At 36.9% G+C, this 13,391-nt stretch overlaps 1 long non-coding RNA gene across 2 annotated transcripts in view; it reads right to left on the reverse strand.

The window, feature by feature from the left end:
- Nucleotides 1-3,329: 3,329 nt before the first annotated feature.
- LOC123543622 (uncharacterized) overlaps nucleotides 3,330-13,391 on the reverse strand; it is a 47,386-nt gene continuing 37,324 nt past the window's right edge. The window contains exons 11-12 of one of the 2 annotated variants that reach the window (XR_008367690.1): nucleotides 12,739-12,826; nucleotides 3,330-3,796 (exon numbers count right to left, since the gene is read on the reverse strand). This is a non-coding gene — a long non-coding RNA (uncharacterized LOC123543622). Of the gene's footprint in view, nucleotides 3,797-6,223; nucleotides 6,558-12,738; nucleotides 12,827-13,391 lie in introns of those variants that run through there. The other variant, XR_008367689.1, reaches the window with a different exon arrangement.

The raw sequence follows: 13,391 nt of genomic DNA on the forward strand, positions 1-13,391 counted from the left end.
TGCACTATCCTTTAACGTCTAAGTGTGACCTTGACCTTTGAGCTACGGACCTGGGTCTTGCGCGTGACATGTCGTCCTACTGTGGTACACATTCATGCCAAGTTATTTGAAAATCCATCCATCGATGACAAAGATATGGACCGGACACGCCCATCAATGCACTATCCTTTAATGTCTAAGTGTGACCTTGATCTTTGAGCTACGGACCTGGGTCTTGCTTGCGACACATCGTCTTACTGTGGTACACATTCATGCCAAGTTATTTGAAAATCCATCCATCGATGACAAAGATATGGACCGGACACGAAAATTGCGGACAGACCGACAGACGGTTCAAAAACTATATGCCTCCCTTCGGGGGCATAAAAAGGCACCTTTTTATACTTGTAATTATTAAATAAACTTTCCTTTATGCAAGTTTCATGTAAAACTGTGAAAGGATAACAATGAAATAACATTTTTCCTTTTTGTATGCAATTGTGCAAAATACAAAATGGTATTATTAAAGGTGGAAATTTTTCTGTGCTATAAGTGAAGCATGACTTCTGCTTGTAAAGCTCCTATTCCGATAAGTTTTATTTGGATATACAGAAGATTTTGTTGGGTATATCGAATATTTGTATAAGTCGTTAAACCACTAAAACATAAATAAATTGACCAGCATTTACATTTAAATTTAATGAATGATTTACTTGATTTTTATGTTGCGAAACACCAACATAAAGGCCTGGCTGATCAAGGGGCATGGCCAAGAGAGCCTGTGCTCCCACCTATACCCCCCAGTGACTTAAACTCATCGAAGTTGCATGCAACTATTTTGGCAAACAAAATAATATTTTCTCAATATATAGACCCAAAACTGCACCAGAGGCCACCATTTCATGCCTGCATTTCAAAATTTCCAGGAGGGGAGGTGCTCCCGAGCCCATAACAGGAGGGAAGTATCCCCTCCTTTATCTCAACATATAGACCAAAAAATGCACTATAGGCCATTATTATGTCTCCCATACCACTGTGTGGTGGGAGACATATTGATTTACTCTTGTCTGTCCATCTGTCTGTCTATCACAAATCTTGTCCACACTCTTAAGTCAAAACAGTTCTCATTCGATCTTCACCAAACTTGAAAAAAATGTGTTTGCCAATAAGTCCTCAGCCAACTTTGATAACTAGCCAAATCAGCCCAGACACTTTGGAAGTATGGCCGTTGAAACATTGGTTTTTAATAAACAAAGCACTGAAAGACTGATCGGATTGTATTTGATAATCAAAGCACTGGAAGTCTGATTGGGTTGTATCAAAGCTCTGAAAGTCTGATTGGGTTGTTTTTGATATCAAAGCACTGGAAGTCTGATTGGGAATTAAGAATATATAGGGAGTAGGGTATACGCTTGAACATTTCTCATCCGATCTTATACTACTATTCAGATGATTTGGCAGTTGTGGGAGACATGTGCTTTTCTCAAAAGCAGCTCTAGTTTCATACCTAAATTTCAAAACCTTCCAGAGGAGACTCTTTCCCCCTTCCCAAATAGGAAGGAGGTATTATACCAAACAGGAAGGAGTAATCCCCTCCTGTACTTCAAAATTTAGACCCAGAAATGCACAAGAGGCAACCATTTCATCCAGGGGAGAGCCCCTCCCCTCTCTCCTCACTTGAGTCTCACTAACAGGAGGGAGGGCTAACCTCTTGTACCTCAAAATTCAGACCCAAAAATGCACAAGAAGCCAATATTTCATAACTATATTTAAAATATTTCTAGGGGAAACCCTCTGAAACCCTTTTCTACCTTTATATCCCCTTCTCTACCTTTACATTTAAACTCAGTTGCACCTGAGGCCACCATTTCATGCCTAAATTAAAAAAGAAAATCCAGGGAGAGATCCACCTGACCCCCTTAACAGAAGTTGTGACCCAAAAAAAGCACCAGAGGCTTCCATTTTATACCTATAGATATTCCAGAGGGAGACTCCCCTGACCAACCTAACAGGAGGTGGGGACCCTCTCAATACCTGAAAATTTAGACAAAAAAATATGCATCAGAGGCTGCCATTTCATACATATATTACAAAATGTTCCAGGAACAGACCATACTGACATTCAAATTTCACATCAGGTGTATGGCATCATTTTTGATGTTAGTTTCATGTGACTGTGTTGTTGTGTTGATCATGTTCTTTAATTATGACATTTCAATTTTACTCAAGCTAAAGAGCAAATTTATACTACTGATAATTGTTTAGGTGTAGATTTTTATGTAATAAAAAGACTTTTAGACTTGTATCAAGAAGCATGCACACGTTCTTTTGCAGAATAGTATTGGGCTCCTGTTGCATGCATTATTTATGCTGCAGAACCGGTGCATATTTCTTGATGAAAATCTAATAACTAAACACAGACATATTCAAATACCTTAGACCTTAAAGGCTCATAATGCCTATATTCTATAAAATATGCAAATATCTTTACTTTAAAGACACTCAGTGTCTACATAATGTAAAATATTCAAGTACCTTGGACCAGTCAAGCACTTACTGTCCATTTACTGTAAAATACTGAAATAACTTTGACCATAAAAGCTCTCAGTGCCTATATTCAGTAAAATATGTAAATATTTTAGAACAGTCAAGCTTCTATTGTCCATTTACTGTAAAATAATGAAATAAGTTTGACCATAAAGGCTCCCAGTGCCTATATTCAGTTCAAGTACCTTTGACCAGTCAAGCTCTTATTGTCTATTTACTGTAAAATACTGAAATAACATTGAATACTAAAACTCTCAGCGCCTACATTCAGTAAAATATGCAAATATCTTGGACCAAGTCAAGCTCTTATTGTCTTTTTACTGTAAAATACTTTTAAATAATTTAAAATGTGTTTTTGTAGTAGTACATTTTTATTTCTACATATATGATTTTTTTTGACATTTTTGCGAGTAAAACAAGTCAATGAAAGTAAAGAAAAAGATAAATGGATAATGCTTAAAAATATTGAATTAATAGTCTTTTGAATAAACATCTCTGTTATGAATTATCTTCAATAAATTATTTGTTATCATTTAGTTACGACCTTGTTGCACTAAGTTTTTGACAAAATTTCCGCACATTTCAGCGCAACATGGTCGTAACTGGAAAACTTTCAAATAACTCCTCAGTGAACATTTTTTTGACATTTTTTCCCATAGTATTGTAGTTATTACTGTTATTTGATAAAAATAATATAGATTGTATTGTTTTTCATTACATCATTTGAATACAAAAATATTTTTTGCTTCTCCTGTAAAGTTTTCAAAAAATGAGTTACGACCGTGTTGCGCTGACCCATCGAACTGACAATGACCGGTCACAATTGCTCACCTTGAATACTTCGTGCTCTGATGAGCTAACAAGCAATCACTGCAATCTTGCGTATCTTAGAGACATGAAAAAGTCAATTCATAAGTATTCATATATAAAAAGGTATTTTTAACATAAAAATATTTTTCTTTGTTTTATTTTGCCATACAAAATTGTATGCAGTACAGTTATCCCCCCTCCCCCCAAAAAAGAAGTTTAAACCCTTTGACTGAAAACAGTATAAAATATTAATGTAGTCTTTTAAAAGTCAATTTCACATTTTTAAACTTAAATCTCTAAGATCGCCGATGGTATCTCCAGACTAGAATCTTGAGCAGAATGTCAACACTCCTGATCGTAAAATCTTCTTGCCAGGTTGTCTGATTGTGTTCGTCCTATATTTAGAATGGCTGTGGTTTCTGGCTGATACTGCAATCTGTAACCGGAGTATATACCTGACCTGAAAATACAACTGGTATGAATATGAAATACAACAGAATCATAAAATATTGTCACAATACAATTTTGTGTGTTTTGGCTGTTTAATGCAGACATATGACATCTAATATTCTAATTTCTTTTAAGAATAACAAGGACTTCCAAGTTATTATCTATTAATATAGTAATAGCTTTCTTGCAGAAATGACATATAAAATGTTTACTGTGTATATGGTTGACAAGAATGTCAAAATGAAATGATATTATAATACCACTAAATATACAAAAGAAATCTTTCAAATGAAATGTTTACATTATTTTTGTACCCTTTTTCGTGGTGTTTCCACATGCCTACTGGTGAAAGGCAGAGCACAAACAGAATGTGTATCATATGTGGAGATTGAACAAGAGAGGTCATTAGTAAACATGAGGTGGGGGAGCGGTAGTATAATGGTTAAGGTGTCGTGTTGATCACCCCGGGGTTCATGGGTTTGAGACCCAATGGGGTCAAGACCACATCCTCTATTCTAGCATAAAACTGCTGTTATTGTCACTTTTCGGGGGTGTTTTAACAGGAGAGAGAACGTGTGTTAACAGAGAGATTCTTTGCGCTCACATGTTGTTATAACACCTTTTTATATATCCACGTTCTGTGGCAAAGCGTAAACGCATTACGGCCCCAAAACGGATAATTCAAAATGAAATGACGTCAACGTGACAACACAACGTAGACTTTACCACGCATTTCATGGAAATTCAATGACGTTGAGGGACAATATATTAATTCACATGTTTTTTATGCATTTTCTGCTAGAATAGCGTTAGCGCATGTTCTATTCATGTTATAACATCTTCAGAATCCCTCAAGAATCGTTGGTACCCACGCCGTAACGGGCTTGGGTACCAACCAATCTCTCGGGATTCTGCAGATGTTATAACACGAAAAAACATGCATTATCCCTACATTATGACATCAATACTGTGGACACAGATGTGGTTCAAATAAGCTTGAAGATTCCATCACAATTAAGCTAAAATGAATATGTGAATTAAAAAATGAACACCCATGAACTGCAGTGCCCTTGGCTGTGACCTTGACTTTGATGTAAAAATCTGATTCATGTACATAGCACACAATTTCTCAACATGATTCATCTGTGTAAGTGTATCATTGGAATTCCTTGAACATGTTTAAAAGTGAAAACTCAAAACACTAAGTGCTTAGCATGGATGAATTTACCAACATATATATATATATCAATGTGATTATTTGTAGGCATAAACAGTCTTCCATGCCTTCTGTTCCTTTTTGTAATAGAGAAATACCTGTAACAAGGTTCCAGCAAAATGTAAACTCACTCTCCCTAACTGTAAAAGCACTACAACTGGCTTCGTCAAATGATCACCAAACAAGAAACGCGGCAATGCCATGAAACCAGGTTTTCAACACTTTTCATAAGAATAAACAAGAGTGCCAGAATGTCACAATATACGCCGTCACAGCAAATTTCTTTACTCTAGCACCTGTATTGCAGATGTGATTTTAATTTTGTGGTTGTTTAGTAATCATGTAATTCTTTGTTTTTCTAAGTCCACAAAAATCTCCTTACCAGGTAGAGAACCTTAAAATACACCTAAAATTAAAAAGTAACAACTATGTTGTACCACAGAAAAGTGGTCTTGGTTTTTCCCTACGGTCAATTATAAAAAAAGTTACAATATAAGTTATTTATAGTAACAACTAAGGGAAGTTAATCTGAAAAAAAAAAAAAATACAAAAAAAAAAAATACAAATTTTTTTTTTTAAGTCCACACAGAAATCCTTACCAGGTAGAGATTGGTCAAAATAACCTCAAAATTGGATGTAACATGCATGTTGTTCACAGAAAAGTGGTCCTCGATTTTTCCCTACGTCTAGTAATGAAAAAGTTATAATATAAGCTATTTATAGTAACAACAAAGGGAAGTAATTCTAAGAAGGGAACTGCGCAAGACACTTCGTCTCATGATGGTGTATAATTGTGCCAAGTTACATCAAAATCCCTCTATGCATGAAGAAGATATGCTCCGGACAAAGTTTTCATTCTTGTATCCTTTGACCTCTAAGTGTGACCTTGACCTTAGACCTAGGGACCTGGTTTCTTGCGCACGACACTCCGTCTCATGATGGTGAACAATTGTGCAACTTTCATGGGAAATCCCTCCATGCATTTTGAAGATATGCTAACCCTAACCCTTTAACCTAACCCTAACCCTATTTTTAGTAACATGACCTTGACCTTGATCCCAGAAACCCAAAATCAATCCAAGCTACAACTTTTTATAAGTTTTCTATACACCAGTTTCATCATGATAGCTCATTTTCCCAAGTTAAGTTATTGACCGGAAACCCTTTTTCTATTTTATGTAACAGTGACCTGACCTTGACCCCAGAACCCCAAAATCAATCCCAGCTTTTGTCTTGATTTAAGCTACATACATACCAAGTTTTATTCAAATATCTTTACCGAAACAAAAGTTATTGACCGGAAACCCTTTTTCTATTTAAAGTAACAGTGAATTTGACCTTGACTCCAGAAACCCCAAAATCAATCCCAGCCTTTGTCTTGATATAAGCTACATACATACCAAGTTTTATTCAAATATCTTTACCGAAACAAAAGTTATTGACCGGAAACACCAGTTTGACGCCGCCGCCGCCGCCGGCCTGCCCGACCGACATCTACCCCAATCTAATAACTCAGGTTTTCAAAATGTACCGGTAATCTCTGGTTTCAACTGGCCTGAAAATGTTGTAATATTATTATATACGTGTTATATATGTGAAAACTTATGATTGAAAGTCAGAGAAAATTAAAAAGCTTGACATTTCGTTTATGGAGATGTTATGGACTTTAACTTTAAAACTCAATAATCAATTTCAATATTATTATTTATTAATTATATGGCAGTGTACACAGGTAAAGCTGGTAGCAAGAAAGTCACGGAGCTTCATGACAGTTTACACAGGTAGAGCTTGTAGCAAGAAAGACACTCGGCTTCGTGACAGTGTACACAGGTAGAGCTGGCATTGAATATGTCACTCGGCTTCATGACAGTGTTCACAGGTAGAGCTGGCAGCAAGAAAGTCACTGGGCTTAATGACATTGTACCACTGCATTGTACACAGGTAAAGCTGGCATCAAGAAAGTCACTGGGCTTAATGACATTGTACACAGGTAAAGCTGGTATCAAGAAAGTCACTGGGCTTCATGACAGTGTACACAGGTAAAGCTGGAATCAAGAAAGTCACTGAGCTTCATGACAGTGTATACCTGTAGAGCTGGTAGCAAGAAGTTCACTGAGCTTCATGATAGTGTGCACAGGTAAAGCCTGAATCAAGAAAATCACTGGGCTTCATGACAATGTACACAGGTAGAGCTGGAATCAAGAAAGTCACTCAGCTTCATGACATTGTACACAGATAAAGCTGGCATCAAGGAAGTCACTAAGCTTCATGACAGTATACACAGGTAGAGCTGGCATCAAGAAAGTCTCTTGGCTTCATGACAATGTACACAGGTAGAGCTAGTAGCAAGAAAGTCACTGAGCTTTATGACAGTGTACACAGGTAGAGCTGGAATCAAGAAAGTCAGCCGGCTTCATGACAATGTTCACAGGAAGAGTTTGTAGGAAGAAAGTCATTGAGCTTCATGACAGTGTACACAGGTAAAGCTGGAAGAAAGAAAGTCACTGGGCTTCATGACAGTGTACACAGGTAGAGCTATCAGCAAGAAAGTCACTGGGCTTCATGACAGTGTACACAGGTAAAGCTAGTAGTAAGAAAGTCACTCGGCTTCATGACAGTGTACACAGGTAGAGTTATCAGCAAGAAAGTCACTCGGCTTCATGACAATGTAGTCAGGTAAAGCTAGTAGCAAGAAAGTCACTCGGCTTCATGACAATATACACAGGTAGAGTTATCAGCAAGAAAGTCACTTGGCTTCACAACAATGTACTCACGTAAAGCTAGTAGCAAGAAAGTCACTCGGCTTCATGACAATGTACACAGGTAAAGCTAGTAACAAGAAAGTCACTCGGCTTCATGACAATGTACTGGGGTATAGCTGGTAGCATGAAAGTCACTCAGCTTCATGACAAAGTAACCTGGTAAAGCTGGCAGCAAGAAAGTCACTTGGCTTCATGACAATGTACACAGGTAGAGCTGGAAGCAAGAAAGTTACTGAACTTCGTGACAGTGCACAAAGGTAATGCTGGCAGCAAGAAAGTCACTGTGCTTCATGATAGTGTAAACATGTCAAGTTGGTATCAAGAAAGTCACTGAGTTTCATACCAAGTGCAAACAGGTAAGGAAAGTGTAAACAAGCAGAAAGGTCACTCATTTTCATACAATAATTATCAATTATTAATGGGTCCAATTACTTAAATTTTACAATTTTCTTAAAACATTTTGTCTGGAGCATAACTCCAAAAGTACTGGAGGGATTTTCTTCAAACTTCATACACTTATAGAATACATTAGGAGGAAGTGCAATGTGCAAGAAAAATAACTCTACCTTGCCTATTTTTTGAGTTATTCCCCTTTATCATATTTTCTTAAAACATTTTGTATGGAGCATAACCCCAAAGGTACTGGAGGGATTTTCTTCAAACTTCATACACTGATAGAACACATTGGGAGGAAGTGCATTGTGCAAGAACGATAACTCTACCTTGCCTATTTTTTGAGTTATTCCCCTTTATCATAATTTCTTTAAAAAATTTGTCAGCGGAGCATTTCTTCTTCATGCATAGAGGGATTTTGATATAACTTGGCACAAATGTTCACCACCATGAGACGGAGTGTCACACACAAGATCCAGGTCATATGACTAACACATTGTTTAGTGTTTCAAAGTATTTTTGTGATCAAAGTTGGACAGTCAGGCTTCTGCTACCAACAGAATTAACATTTTATGAGCACTAAATGGTAATTAAACTTTCATCAGGATATACAAGAGGGCCATGGAGGCCTTCACCTGACCTACTGACCTAAAAGATCATCAAGATCAACATTCTGACCAAGTTTCATTAAGATATGGTCATAAATGTAGCATCTAAAGTGTTAACTAGCTTTTCCTTTCATTTGACCCGGTGACCTAGTTTTTGACCTCACATGACCCAGATTCAAACTTGACCTAAAGATCATAAAGATTAACATTCTGATTAAGTGTCATGAAGATACAGTCATAAATATGGCTTCTAGAGTGTTAACAAGCTTTTCCTTTGATTTGACCTATTGACCTAGTTTTTGACCCCCACCTGACCCAGATTTAAACTTGACCTACAGATCATCAAGATTAACATTCTGACCAAGCTTCATTTATCCCCCCGCCAAAGGCGAAGGGGATATTAGAAATGCTCTCCGTCCGTGCGTGCGTCCGTCCGTGCGTCCGCAACGATCTTTGTCCGGAGCATAACTCCAAAAGTACTGGAGGGATTTTCTTCAAACTTCATACACTGATAGAACACATTGGGAGGAAGTGCAGTGTGCAAGAACAATAACTCTACCTTGCCTATTTTTTGAGTTATTCCCCTTTATCATATTTTCTTAAAACATTTTGTCTGGAGCATAACTCCAAAAGTACTGGAGGGATTTTCTTCAAACTTCATACACTTATAGAATACATTAGGAGGAAGTGCAATGTGCAAGAAAAATAACTCTACCTTGCCTATTTTTTGAGTTATTCCCCTTTATCATATTTTCTTAAAACATTTTGTACGGCGCATAACCCCAAAAGTACTGGAGGGATTTTCTTCAAACTTCATACACTGATAGAACACATTGGGAGGAAGTGCACTGTGCAAGAACAATAACTCTACCTTGCCTATTTTTTGAGTTATTCCCCTTTATCATAATTTCTTAAAAAAATTTGTCAGCAGAGCATTTCTTCTTCATGCATAGAGGGATTTTGATATAACTTGGCACAAATGTTCACCACCATGAGACGGAGTGTCATACACAAGATCCAGGTCACTAGGTCTAAGGTCAAGGTCACATTTAGAGGCCAAAGGTCAGATACAAGAATGACTTCGTCCGAAGCATTTCTTCTTCATGCATGGAGGGATTTTGATGTAACTTGGCACACTTATACACCATCATGAGACAAAGTGTCATGCGCAGTTCCCTTCTTTAGAATTACTTCCCTTTGTTGTTACTTGAAATAGCTTTTATTGTAACTTTTCCATTACTAGACGTAGGGAAAAATCAAGATCACTTTTCTGTAGTACAACATGCATGCTAAATCCAATTTTGAGGTGTATTTTGACCAATCTCTACCTGATAAAGAGTTTTGTGTGGACTTGCAATTTTTTTTTTTTTTTTTTTTTTTTTAAGATTAACTTCCCTTAGTTGTTACTATAAATAACTTATATTGTTACATTTTTATAACTGACCATAGGGAAAAAACAAGACCACTTTTCTGTGGTACAACATAGATGTTACTCTCCAATTTTAGGTGTATTTTATTATATATAAGGTATCTTTACCTGGTAAGGAGTTTTTTTGTGGACTTAAAAAAAAAACAAAAGACTTACAATGATTACTAAACAACCACAAAATTAACATTCCATTTGCAAATACAGCTGCTAGAGTAAAGAAATTTGCTGCGACGGGCATATATTGTGACATTCTGGCACTTGTTCCCTGTTAGCTTTCCATTCCTTCTTTTTACAGTAGCCATATAGAAAAACATCATAGCTATACTGTTCATGAAAATTAATAAAATTTAGCAGTAAACCACCTCACTACTGACTTATCCTTTCTTCCACATCTTTAAAACCCCTGATGCGGACCACAACTAAACGGTTGTTCAAAGCTTTCCCCAAAATTAATACTTTCAGACACTAACTTGCCAGGAACTTTAGCCTTCAATTATAATATGCCCGGCAGGGGGATTAGCCATGTCTAACATGGCTCTTGTTAAGATATGGTCATAAATGTGGCCACTACAGTGTTAACAAGCTATTCCTTTGATTTGACCTGATGACCTAGTTTTTGACCTCAGATGGATGACCTAATATCAAAATCATCCAAGACTTTATTGAGGGAAACATTCTGACCCAGTTTCATTAAGATTGGGCCAAAATTGTGACCTCTAGAGTGTTAACAAGCTTTTCCTTTGATTTAACCCGGTGACCTAGTTTTTGACCCCACCTGACCCAGATTTGAACTTGACCTATGGATCATCAAGATTAACATTCTGACCAAGTTTCATTAAGATAGGTTCATAAATGTGGCCTCTAGAGTGTTAACTAGCTTTTCCTTTGATTTGACCTTGTGACCTAGTTTTTAAATCTACATTTTCCAGATTCAAACTAGACTTTCAGATCATCAATATTAACGATCTGGCCAAGTTTCATGAAGATATAGTCATAAATGTGGCCTCTATAGAGTTAACAAACTTTTCCTTTGATTTGACCTTGTGATCTAGTTTTTGACCCCAGATGACCCAATATCGAACCCGTCCAGATTTTATTAAGGGTAACATTCTGACCAAGTTTCATTAATATTGGTTCAAAATTGTGACCTCTAGAGTGTTAACAAGTTTTTCCTTTGATCTGATGTGGTGACCTAGTTTTTGACCCCAGATGACCCAAAATCAAACTTTTGTAAGATTTTGTTAAGGGTGACATTCTGACCAAGTTTCATTAAGATTGGGCTAAAATTGTGACCTCTAGAGTGTTAACAAACTTTTCCTTTGATTTGACCTGGTGACCTAGTTTTTGACCCCAGATAACCCAATGTCAAACTTGTCCAAGATTTTATTGAGGGTAACATTCTTTCATTAAGATTAGGTCAAATTTGTGACCTCTAGAGCGTTAACAGTCAAACTGTTGACGACGGACGAACGGACGGATGGACTGACGAAGACAGACAACGGTCACAGGGCGATCACCAAAGCTCACCTTGAGCACGAAGAGCTAAAAACAATGATTATATTATAGTCTCAGTAACGGTCTTTTCATTGTTGATACGATACCGAATAGACTTGATAAGTTATGATGTAATACAGAAAATTAAAAACATGTAAAGTTGTGGTGTCCAGAACTTCATTGAAAGTTACACAATTGTATATACAAGAGTGCCAGAATGTCACAATATACGCCATTCACAGCAAATTTCTTTATACTAGCAACTGTATTTCCAAATGGAATTTTAATTTTGTGGTTGTTTACTAATCATTGTACTTCTTCTGTTTTTCTAAGTCAACAAAAAAAGCTCCTTATCCACTAGAAATACCTTAAAACACACCTAAAATTTGAAAGTAACACCTATGTTGTACCACAGAAAAGTGGTCTTGGTTTTTCCCTACGGTCAATTATAAAAATTACAATATAAATTATTTATAGTAGATTCTAACAACTAATCTTTAAAAAAACAATTGTAAGTCCACAAAAAGATCCTTTCCAGATAGAACTAGGTTAAAACACACCTCAAAATTGGAAGTAACATGCATATTGTATTACAGAAAAGTGGTCTCCATTTTTTCCTACCACTTGTAACGAACAAGTTACAATATAAGCTATTTATAGTATCAACAAAGGGAAGTAATTTTAAACAAGGGACCAACGCATGGCACTCTGTCTCATGATGGTGTACAATTGTTTCAAGTTACATCAAAATCCCTCCATGCATGAAGAACTGCTCCGGACCAATCATTCTTCTATCTGCCTTTTGGCCTCTGTGACCTTGACCTTAGACCTAGGGACCCGGTCCTTGCGTATGACACTCCGTCTCATGATGGTGAACTATTGTGCCAAGTTTCATCAAAATCCCTCAATCCGTGAAGAAGATATGCTTCGGACAAAGTCTGTGGATGTTGCCCGCGGGGCTCCTCCTGGGGCATTCCCATAATACATCCTGTTTTTTCAGACGGGCGAATAAAAATATCTATAAACTGAACTACATTTCTGCATGCTTACCTGCAATGTTTTGGTTAGTTTGACTGTTCCAAGTCATTTTAACTTTTGACTGCCAAAGGCCAACTTTTGAAATCTGCTCATTTTATTGCTGAAAATCAAGATTGAAGAAATATTAACAACTTCATGTGATATTTCATGCAGTAGGTTGTTACTTTGGTTATTGAATACTGTTCATATTTTCTTGCATTGCTATAACAAGAGCTGTCATAGGAAACAGAACGCTCGACTATTTCGATCCTGGAAAGTGACAAGAGGGCCATGAAGGCCCTGTATCGCTCACCTGACCTACTGACCTAAAGATCATCAAGATTAACATTCTGACCAAGTTTCATTAAGATATGATCATAAATGTGGCCTCTAAAGTGTTAACTAGCTTTTCCTTTGATTTGACCCCGTGACCTAGTTTTTGACCCCGCACGACCCAGATTCAAATTTGAACTGAAGATCATAAAGTTTAACATTCTGACTAAGTTTCATGAAGATACAGTCATAAATGTGGCCTCTAGAGTGTTAACAAGCTTTTCCTTTGATTTGACCTAGTGACCTAGCTTTTGACCCAACCTGACCCAGATTTGAACTTGATCTACAGATCATCAAGATTAACATTCAGACCAAGTTTCATTAAGATAAGGTCATAAATGTGGCCTCCTGAG

The sequence above is a fragment of the Mercenaria mercenaria genome, chromosome 16, assembly GCF_021730395.1.
Source record: "Mercenaria mercenaria strain notata chromosome 16, MADL_Memer_1, whole genome shotgun sequence".
Classification (NCBI taxonomy): Eukaryota; Metazoa; Mollusca; class Bivalvia; order Venerida; family Veneridae; genus Mercenaria; species Mercenaria mercenaria.